The following is an 11194-nucleotide window of genomic DNA, read 5'->3' on the forward strand; positions in this document are numbered from 1 at the left end:
TCTAGCCTGACCACCTAGAGACCTGCTGGCCAACAAGTGGCCGGCAAGCCATTTTTGGTTGGCCGGCCATCCCTCTTCATGGCCAGTCGGCTATGTTCGAGAGCCTGATTAAATTCGAATCACTGCGAATTCACAATTCAACTTTCATCGTTGAGTGTATCGAACCAAGCGCCTAAGTCTTGCGGGTGATCAAAAATGGGGTGTCTACAGTTGCCCCTCTTTGACAGAGCTCGAAGTCATGAAATAACGTAAATGAATTTTAAAGCCCAGAGACGACCCATTTTGACAAGGTCATAAGACTTAGACAAACAAACAAGACATAAATTAAAATGGTTGCGCCCGCAAGCTGCTTGCGTATCCCCTTTGTAAAGAATCAAACCAGCATAGTTCAAGGGCAAAATGCAAATGATATGCACAATGTAATTTTGAAAGATGGATTGACATGCTTCGCGAAGCCAACTATTTTGAAAACTTATGATCATACAAGATGATGTAATAAGCAATAAAAAAATGCGATAAGCAAGATAACAAGATAACATGTGAATGAGCAGCTTCAAGCTAAAAAAGCGAAAAGAAAACACCACTCAGGGTTGCGTTTCACACATCCTGAGAAACTGAGAACAAAAACCGCTTGGGGTTGTGCTTTGTACGTCCCGAGAAACAAGAAACCGCTCAAGGTCGCATTTCACGCAACTTGAGAACCAAGCACTTAGGGCTGTGCTTCGTACGTCTCAAAGTAAAACCCGCCCAGGGCCGCGTTTCACACGTCCTGAGAAACAACCACTCAAGACCGCGTTTCACGCGTCCTAAGAAACAACCACTCAGGAGCGTACTTCGTACGTCCCAAGGTAAAACCCACCCAGGGCCGCGTTTCAGCATCCTAAGAAACAACCACTAGGGCATGTACTTCATACGTCCCGAGGTAAAACCCGCCCAGGGCCGCATTTCATGCGTCCTAAGAAACAACCACTTGGGCACATACTTCGTACATCCCGAGGTAAAACCTGTCCAAGGCCACGTTTCACGCGTCCTAAGAAACAAACACTCGAGTGCGTACTTTGTATGTCCCAAGGTAAAACATCACACATCCTGAGAAACAACAAAGAAAGGTGTGCGATAGATGCACGAAGTGAACAAATGCGATAGATGCAAGAGAGAAGAAGTGCGATAGATGCACAAAGTGAACAAGTGGGATAGATGCCCAAGAGAACAAGCGCGATAGATGCACAAAGTGAACAAGCACGATAGATGCACAAAGTGAATAAGCGTGATAGATGCACAAAGGACCGAATCTTGGCTTTATGGGGCCCTGGTAGAGAGATGGTGCGACACCACCGACTCATTCCACTTTTCTTCGACCGGGGAGATGACACTGACCACATACGACTTCTCGATGTTGATCGGTTTGTGGGTTGGGGTCGACGTCCTAGTCCCCTTTGATCTAGATATGACCCAGTGGAGGGATGTACAACTGCAGCTTCTCAGGGCGATCCCAGACACTACCAGCCATGGGATGGTGCGCTACAACTGGTTCCTGGAGCACTTTTTCGGTACTCAGCCAGCTACTGCAGGTGAGGTTGCCCAGTACGCCCGTGGCTTTCTCATATATTTTCTCGATACTACCCTGTTTATGAACAAGGAAAATATCATGGGGTTATATATTCTAGAGGCACTGGTACACCTTTCTCGGGTGGTGGAGTACAATTGGGGTGGCGCAGGCCTGGCCACCTTATACTACTACATGAGCTCCATTTCCCACCACAAGGCGGATTCACTTGGCGGCTACTAGAGGGTTTGGAAGGTATACCCTACACTCACCTTTCTGATATGCTTTACATTCTGTTCACCGTTGCATCTCCTGTTCATTTGATCTATTTTCTCATGTCTTCTATTTGCCTTTTGTTTGCAGCTTTGGGTCTACACATATTTCATTTCCCTGGCTCCAGTCCTAGTGAGGCCGATTGAGTTGTCAGTACCCCGCTCTCGGTACTATAACTCGCGGTTCGAGCGATGGCGCCTTGTAGATCGCACCTTCCCATACGTCCGCTGCTTCTTTGACACCATCACGGCAGACCAAGAATTGCACGGTTTCCCACACTATACGATCATTCTAATGTTGTTGCATCTGTACCATCTTACCATTCGCATACTACACTGACTTCTAACATTACACTAATTTTTGACATCGGATGGCCATTCTAACACTGCACCGATATACTCATCTGACACTGTATTCACAAATTGACTGGCACCCTTGGGCGAGCATTTCCCTGGTGTTGAGGACGACCTACGCCGCTGCCTGGCATGCCTCCACGATGAGGATCCTGTTTGAGGGTCCCTTTGGCTGAGCTTACTATTTGGGAAAGAGATTCATCCGCCAGACACGGGGCGTTGCTGACCTTGACATTCCACATCCTCCTCCTCTCGGCATGAGGGTAGTGGATGATCTACAGGATGGTCCTGAGCTCGACCTCTTGATGATAGGCGAGGATGGCGATCGCCATCATGAGCCGGCGACTTCACTACTTTCTTACACACTTGGGTGATGGCGCCTCTTACCCCAGGCGTGGTTCGAGCTATGCCAGAGGTTATTGTTGCTGCTGCTGCTACTGCTGGCGATGCACCTGCAGGGGGTGCCCCTGTCGTTGCTCCCATTCTCGAATTTCTTGTGATTCCCACCGAGATCGTATACATGCGTCCATATGGAGTGATCGAGCAGATCCCACTGGAGCACATCGAGGAGAGGGATCGCAAGCTCATGTTTGCCCCTGGCATTGGGCAAGTGCACATTTCTTTATGCTAGTCCATATTGCACTTTAGATTGTTTTTTGCCATTTATATTCATCGTTCTACTATTACTTCTATCTACTTTTCTCAAATTCTATTCTTCTGTAGATTCCCTGGGCATTTGGTGATGAGCTCCTTCGGACGATCGACCGACTACTCCTGATGGTACGGAGGAGGCAAACTGCCTTAGTCATCCATGGGATCGAGGTACATTCTATTTGCGGTTCACTGTTGTTGTCATACTGTACTTGTTGCCATACTATGCACTTTGTTTACTCCTACTGATATCTATCCTCTTTTCAGCTTGAGTCAGTGCCAGCAGTGCTTGCAGGACCTTCTGCAGCCAGTAGGTAAAGACAGGGCCCAGTGAGAGGCAGATGAGGTGTCGATCGGGGGAGAGGTCGAGTAAGGCAGCGCTCGCCTTTCGAAGAGTCTTTTCACGGATCTACGACCCCTGAGGACGACGGGGAGCAGATTGACCTGCAGTCGAGCAGCCCCTGCGATGACTGTGATGCACCTCCTCTACAGCCGAGGAGGAAGAGAGTGAGGATGGGCTACTGATGACGATGATGATTTTGCTTTTGCTTTCGTTTTGTTATGTAGTTATAAAACTAGCTTCGGATAGACCTTTTGTTTTTGAAGACTTTTCTTTTGTTTTGGCGTTGTAAAATAATGATCGGGGTTAGACCCGCCAGTTATAAAAAGACAAGTTTTTGTTGAATGATCTTTTTTGCACACACTGCTGGAAATCGCACTTTTAGCGGCTATGTATCAAAAACGCCCCTAATTCCTTTTGTGGCGTTTAGTACCAAACGTCGAAGCTGCGGCTGTCGCTGTAGCTTTGCGACGTTTTAAAAACGTCGTGATAAAAAACGCCGCCAAATGTCCCACCACACACGCGCTGACGTCACCAACAATATTTAGCGACGTTTTTGAAACGCCGTCGTATCTGTTTTAAAAAAATTACCGTTACTGTTGAGGGATTAGGAGGCGTTTATGGAAACGCCGTCATATCTTCCTTTTTTTTTTTTTTTGGGATATTATGCTAATTTTATTTGATTAAATTAAAAAAAAATACCTGTAAAAAATATTGAATTTAGTTTCTCATTCAATTAATAAAAAAATACCTGTAATAAAACTAACATACAAATTAACTCCCATTCAAATATCTGTAATAAAACTAACATATAAAATAATAACTCCCATTCAAATAACAAATGAAGCATTAATTCAATTTCTCATTCAAAAAAAACTTAACAAACCGTGTTTAAGTAAGAGACTACAATTTGTAAAATTTTGATTCCAGATCTGCTAAAATGAAAAATCCATCCATCTTGTCATAAAACATAACCCACCAAACTCAAATCTTGTCTCAAAACTGCCACAAAAAGTAAATTAACTCCTCTTGAAACAAAACAATTAGATAAAGATATTATACCAAGACAAAACTCAAAGACCGAAAAATCTCACTGGGAGACTCCCAACCACTTTGAGAAGTTTTCAAACTCGGTGTAATCGCTGTCGGAGATCATAGTCTGGTACTATGCCTTTCCTACAGACTTGCTTTTGGTAGCCTCTTCCTGTTAATGATGAAAAGGTCATAATTATTCATTTAGAAAAAAGGATCCAAATGAGGCCAATTGTCTACATATCAGCTTCTATGCACTGAATGATTGACAGAACTGAATATTATTACAGCAAAGTGATCAGAAATACACGTACACAAGTATAGTCTCAGTATGCACTTCTAAACTACTGAGCTAAATCATATGGTACTAATTATGGTACTTAACTAGGAACACTTTGTAATACTGCTGGGATTTGATAAGTAGCATTTTGACTGAAGATAAAGAATTTTCTACAGCCATAAACTGCACTAAGCACCATTAACAGAGGATATAACCAACAGGTGTAAACAATTCGGACTAGCCACCAATATCATGTATAATATAACCAATAAGAAACATGACACTAGAAAATTGAAGGGAAACGTAAATAACATGGAAGCTAAATATTATTCACATTTTGTTTCCCTTTTCTTTTTTCCTGCACAGCCTTCATAAGATGTTTAATTTCAGTCATTTATATCAATGAATTTTCAGGTCCATAGCAAACCATTCAAACAACTGATTTGAGTTTAAGTTTTCATTTTACCATTCAAATAGGGATTTTTGTGGTTGGATGCCTCAGAAAATGAAAATGCTCAAAGACAATATTGACAATTTCGTTGGATGAGCTCCATACTAGTTAAATTTTAATCCGATATAACAATAACTGAAGCGAATTAAATTTTAATCTGATATAACAATAACTGAAGCAAATTGAATCAAACCAAACTAAACATTGTGTCTGAATCAAGTGCGGTCGGCTAATCAAGGCTATGTACTCAAAGTAAATAAATTCATCTTTCTTTTTTTTTACTACTGAATCTAATCTAACCATATGTTAATGTTCAATCATCATATATTTTGCTGAAATTTTCAGCATATAAATCCAGCAGATACATGCATTATAAACCCCCAAAACAAAACAAAACAAAACAAAAATTCAAAGGAAAATACCCATTAAAGCAATGGATTAAAAAGGGTATAATTGAAAAGCACCTAAAGCAAAACCAAGTGTATACATGCATTATATATATAGTATAATTGAAAATACATGCATTATAATTGAAAATACACAGTGTATACATGCATTATATTTATACATGCAAAACCAAGTGTATACATGCATTATATTTATTTTCAGTCGTGTTGGTTATAATTGAAAATACATGCATTATATATATAGTATTTGATGGGAAGGCCAACAAACAGAGTTGCTTCTGGTGGCTCTTTGCTTGGGTATGTAAGTTCCAAAAACTACACACACTCAGATATCTTCAATACATGCATACATATATATATATACTATTCACTTAGCTACACAGTGAATCTTATTTTTGGAACAGTTAGTTGCAAAACCAAGTGTTGTGGTATCTTCATGAATACTTCATAAACTTTTTTTGACTTTATACTGGTGGCTCACCTAAAGCAAAAAATATCAGATACTAAGCACGACACAACATTTCCCACCTAAAATCCAAGCAAATGATTGAAAATCTAATTTGCAAGCATGGGAAAAACAAACCCACATCTAAAATTTTGAAAATATGTACTAAAAATTTGCATAAAATTTCTGAAACCCAATTCACTAAAATTTCTGAAATGTCTAAAAAACAGAATTCATAAATAATCTTTTTCAAGAACAAAATGGGAAAAATAAACAAGAGTTCTTTCGTTAAAGGATCCATTTTCCAACCAGAACAACACTGGTACATTAGAACAGCTACCAGTTTACTTTTAAACAAAAAAAAAAATAAGCATCCCAATTTAGCCATCACCGTTCAAAGCAGTAGGAAAAATATTTTGAATAAAACAACTAAAACTTGTAATTTTGGATTACTTACCAACACATCCTGAGACAAAGCTAAGGTTGTCCTTCGGTATCAACGTTCTATCAAATCTTGGCAGAGGAATAAAATAACCAACACGACTGAAAATAAATTTATAGAAATAAAGACCATGTATTCATCAAATAATTCAAAGTAATGTTAAAGTAGTACCTTCAAAGTCAATTAAACCCTAACAATGTGGGAAGACAAGTCAATCTGCATCAATTATCAACATATTAGTGTGACATTCAGAAACACCAAGCATGTGCTTTAACTTCATAGTGAAAGCTAATGAACAGAAATGGACAATTCATTGAAACACTAATCAGCTAAATACCAGCGTAGGGTCAATAATTTCCTTGTGATCAATTAATAATAGGTGTCACCAATAAAATTCAGTTAATATAAAGAAGTATACAAACTATGTTACATATATACCTACATAAGGTTTAGAACAGTAAACATATGACAATAAAATCTAAGGGCCTGCTTAGTTGTCCCATCAAATGTTCATATTTTATCTTTAAACCAGTAAAAGAGAAATCCATTGCGAAAAAAGAAAAGAAAAAAGAAGTGGCATTATGATACCCAACCTTCTATTGATATTTCATCAAATTAAAAGGCAATGCATATGGCCATAACATGATACCCAACCTTAAGTACTTAGTACATTGCAGAATCCAAAAAGGCCGCAAAGCACCCTATTTATGAGGTGTCGAATTGCTATTTTAAGCTTTTCTTCAGGTGTATATCTTGGCAGTTCAATGACTTCCATCCTATCTAATAGTGGTGGAGGAATAGGTTGCACCCTATTTGCAATCGCCACAAAAACAATCTTTGAAAGTTCAAATCGAACATTTAAATAGCTAGTAACTTCAATTAAGTAATCATTATGGATATGTTACGATTGTACTGTAATGAGTACTTCATTCATTGAACATTCACTCGCATTCTTGATTCAATTTAAAATATCTATGAAATCTATAAAAGGAGTACTAGAACATATTGAGATTGATTTTGACATAACAAGAACTTGAGACTAATACAAAAAATAATATTTTTTATTTTAAAATATCTATGCCGGCAAAACATCTGCTGGCGTTTTAAAATTACGTCGAGGATGCGGCCGTCGCCATAACTTTGCGACGTTTTATAAACGCCAGTGTAGAAGTTGCCCATACTCACTTGTAGTGGCGTTTTTATTAAAACATCTCTAAAAAGCCTTTTTTTTTTTATAAAAAAAAAGCTGAACCTAATCAGAATTTTTCCCAAATAAATTTACAATAAAATAACAAAATCTAATAAAAAATCCACATCAGTGTTTGGGTGGTGTGCAGCACATGACAACATGGGCAACCCAAGTGTTTGGGTGTCTGAAGTGCATGGTATGTGTCAGCAAATCATATGATAAATCAAAAATTATCTTGAATCTGCAGACTAGCTAAAATCAATTTGCAAATTGGGGGAAACAAATTTGCAGATTGCCAGCAATTTTTGCTCTCAATTTGCTGATTCATGAATTAAAGCACCACCACCTACCACTCTAGGGTAGCAGATTAGAGCATTGAGTCAATGCTTATGCTTAGGTCTTTTTACTATGCTTATGAAATTTCATTCTGAAAATCAACATCCAACAGTTATAGCATAAGCATTTCACCAAGCACAAAATCCACTTTAGAAAAAGCAACTTCATCTCTACAATGCTTCTTGTAGTTGTAACTAGACAGATCTGAGCAGTACTACCCAGATCAACAGCTGTGAAGCATAAGTGGAGCCATCACAAGAATAAGGAATGGTCAAAAGGAAAGCTACATTCATATTTGATAAGGGGTTGTAAAAGATGACGGTATGTTACAATTTTATCTCCAGATTCATTCTGGTGGTGATTTAAGAATTTAAGATTAACAGGAAAAAATCTTCGGTGTAAAAATTGATACTTAGATGTTAAAACTAGTGGATTTGCCATCATTTTAATTATCAGAATAAAGCACAGTTGTTTTTCCTTCACACTATCATTCTGCTATTCTTCATTCAAGGAAAGGAAAAGGATAGGACCAACCTCTTCAGAGTCCCCATGGGAAGCAACAATGTCCTGAATATTGACTGGGGGCGCCATAGATATTCCAACCTTGTGAAAGGAGATCTCTCTTCTCTCTTCTATTTCTTTCTCAACCTTGCAAAATAATGTTTTCCGTAAGAGAGAAGATTATGACATCACAAAAGACTAACCTATCAGGAGTAAGCATGAACCTGGGGTGGAGGGGGCATACCCTGACAAAATAGAGGAAGAAGCTTGATTGGATACCCAACAAGAAGCCAGATTAGAGCAGTTTTTGGTAACCATCCAGCGATTTTTAGTGTTTTGGGTATAGCTTAGATACTTTCTCACAGAGGTGCCCCACAGATGATGAGTTCTTATATATATTTATTTTCCTCAATCCTGCAATTTTGAGTTATGCATCATGCAACAAAAAGAATGATTTATGAGTTAAGCATCATGCTTGTAAAATGTTCTTCAGGGAGAAAAATGGCAAGACGGGAGCTAGTGTTCCAACAAAGCACTCATAGTTCTAAAGAATAACAGACCCAAAATATCTACAATTTTGTTAAAGAGAAAAAGTGAAGACAAATAGTTAATTACCCTTTTGAAGACAGCAAAATGCCTTGAAGCAGAGACTTTAATGCCCTTGCAGCTGTAGCACCATGACACATTATAAAACCAAATAGATGGAAACTTGGTTCACCCTGCAGCCACATAACAAAGTTCAATAATATAATACATGAAAAGGTCCAAGAGGCCAAGAAACTCTAGAACATATCAGAAATACCGATTATAAATAATTTCTTCAGCAACATAAACAAAGGTTATATGGATAACAGTGCAAGTAATTGAGTCATCATATAAATTAGCCAAATTTGCTAGTGCCAAACTTACAGCCATGGATTGGTAAACGTCATAGGGTACAAGATGAAAATGGACAAATCAATAATAGGATAAATTACAAGATGAAAATGGACAAATCAAGGGTTGCAAGATAGTTTGATATAAATTATGAGGATGTTCAATAATAGGATAAAGTACACTAACCTCCCCCTTAAGTTTAGAGAAAACACAACAAACGCTACAATTTTGACATAATTACATCGATCTCTCCTCTTAATATAAAGCTAAAAGAACAAAAATTAATGCAAATGATGTGAATACATGAAAATAATTTGTTCTTGGTTTGCTGCCAATGAGTACAAAAATCTGGAAAAAAAAAATGAAAAAAGAGGAAACAGAAATCTAGACAAAACAGAAAAACATATGGACAGAACAGAAATCTGGAAAAAAAAAAAAAAACGATTGTCTTCGTCCTTCGTTTGCTGTGAAGAAACAGCAAAAAAAAATCTGGAAAAAAAAAATGAATCGAAGAAGAGGAAGAAAAGAAAAAAATCTGGACAGAACAAAAAATGACTCTGTTGTTCCATACAATCACCTCATTGTCCATGTGATTGAAGCTACTCTTCATCGCGATCTTCCACTCCTCCGTACTCGAATCCTTCTTCTTTATCTCTTCCTTTACAAGTTCATGTAACCGATCTCTACACCTCATCGCCACCTACAAAGAAATCAAACACCTATTAAAACTTGTTAATGAAAAACAAGATAAAAATGATTTGCTTGAAACCTTGTTAATCAGATTTAACAAAATGCAAGAGAGATCAGATCAGATCGAGTTCGGGTTTTGATGAGATTAGATCGATTTTCTTGTTCGATTTCGGCTCAACAATTTGCGAGAGAGATCGAGTTCGAGTTTGATGAAGAAAAGCTAGGGCAAGAACAAATCTAACAAAATGCAAGAGAGATCAGATTAGAACAGATCAGATCGAGTATGGATTTCGATCAGATTAGATCTAATTTCTTGTTCGATTTCGAATCTGCGATTTGTGAGAGAGAGAGAGAGAGAGAGAGAGAGTTCGATAAAGAACAGCTAGAGTGAGAAAGATCGAGTTCGAGTCCAATGAAGAACAGCTATAGTGAGAGAGATCGATATTAATCGCGAGAGAGAAGAGCAGCTCATGAGTGATTGTGTTACTTTGGTAATTAGAATGGGTTAAGTGTCTGTTAAGTAAAACAGACTTGGCTCATTGAGAACATCAACAGGCATCATGCCTTGAAAAACGTGTTGGCTATTGAGATATACCACAGCGTTTCATAAAACGTCTTTGATTCAAACGTCGTCATAGGCAACTTTTCTTGTAGTGACAATATGATGAATGGAATTACCCTAGCATTGTAACCTTCGGAACTGTGAATGCTTTGCTCTTGAATTGATTCGTGAATTGAATCATGACTTACAATCGATCAAAACGTAAAAATACAACTTGATACTAGAAAAAATGAAATGAAAACAACACAAAAAAAAAGCTAATAGACACTTGGTACAAACAAAACAAAACTCAAAAGTACAGTTGAAGTCCACCCAAACAAAGGTTAGCTTTTGTTGCAACTGATCTACACTGGGCCAGCACCAAGACCCGACCGAGCTTCACTGATGCACGGCCAGCTATCAGTGATGCACGGCTGACCATCAGTGTGATGCCTGTCAGTGTTGTCCAGCTGTCATGCTCAGCTCCTTCTCAAACTTTATAAATAGTGCTCCCATGCTGTTTTTCAAGTGAACTCACAAGTCTTTGATATTTTACTCTCAAAATGGAGATGTTATTTGTCAGCAAGCTTCGAGACTGGATAGCCGCTTTGGATGGCTCGGAAAAGGTGAATTTCTATGGCTTCGACCTGAATGCCCTTTTTTTCCTTTAAGTCAAACTTCTCTTTGCTTTCAGTTCCTTCATGCTGCAATTCGATGTATTTAGCTTCGGTGGACAAGAAGTATGCCCGACAATTGAAGAATTTCAGGCACTAATGGAATCCCGACGCAATGAGGAAATCATACCTCAGCCTCGTTTTGGCCACGTCCAAGCTTTGGGATG

General features: G+C 38.5%; 2 long non-coding RNA genes across 2 annotated transcripts; both read right to left on the reverse strand.

Moving 5' to 3' along the window:
* Positions 1-4005: 4005 nt before the first annotated feature.
* On the reverse strand, positions 4006-6792 carry LOC114298765 (uncharacterized). The gene is made up of 2 exons (XR_014341153.1): positions 6236-6792; positions 4006-4367 (listed from the first exon to the last, which is right to left on the reverse strand). It is a non-coding gene; the product is annotated as an uncharacterized LOC114298765 (long non-coding RNA).
* A 1624-nt stretch (positions 6793-8416) lies between these two features.
* On the reverse strand, positions 8417-10469 carry LOC145799140 (uncharacterized). Its single transcript, XR_014341154.1, has 4 exons — positions 10408-10469; positions 9700-9822; positions 8862-8965; positions 8417-8660 (listed from the first exon to the last, which is right to left on the reverse strand). It is a non-coding gene; the product is annotated as an uncharacterized LOC145799140 (long non-coding RNA).
* Between the last annotated feature and the right edge of the window lie 725 nt (positions 10470-11194).

This window comes from Camellia sinensis, chromosome 9 (assembly GCF_055761805.1).
Source record: "Camellia sinensis isolate YWXY chromosome 9, ASM5576180v1, whole genome shotgun sequence".
Lineage (NCBI taxonomy): Eukaryota > Viridiplantae > Streptophyta > Magnoliopsida > Ericales > Theaceae > Camellia > Camellia sinensis.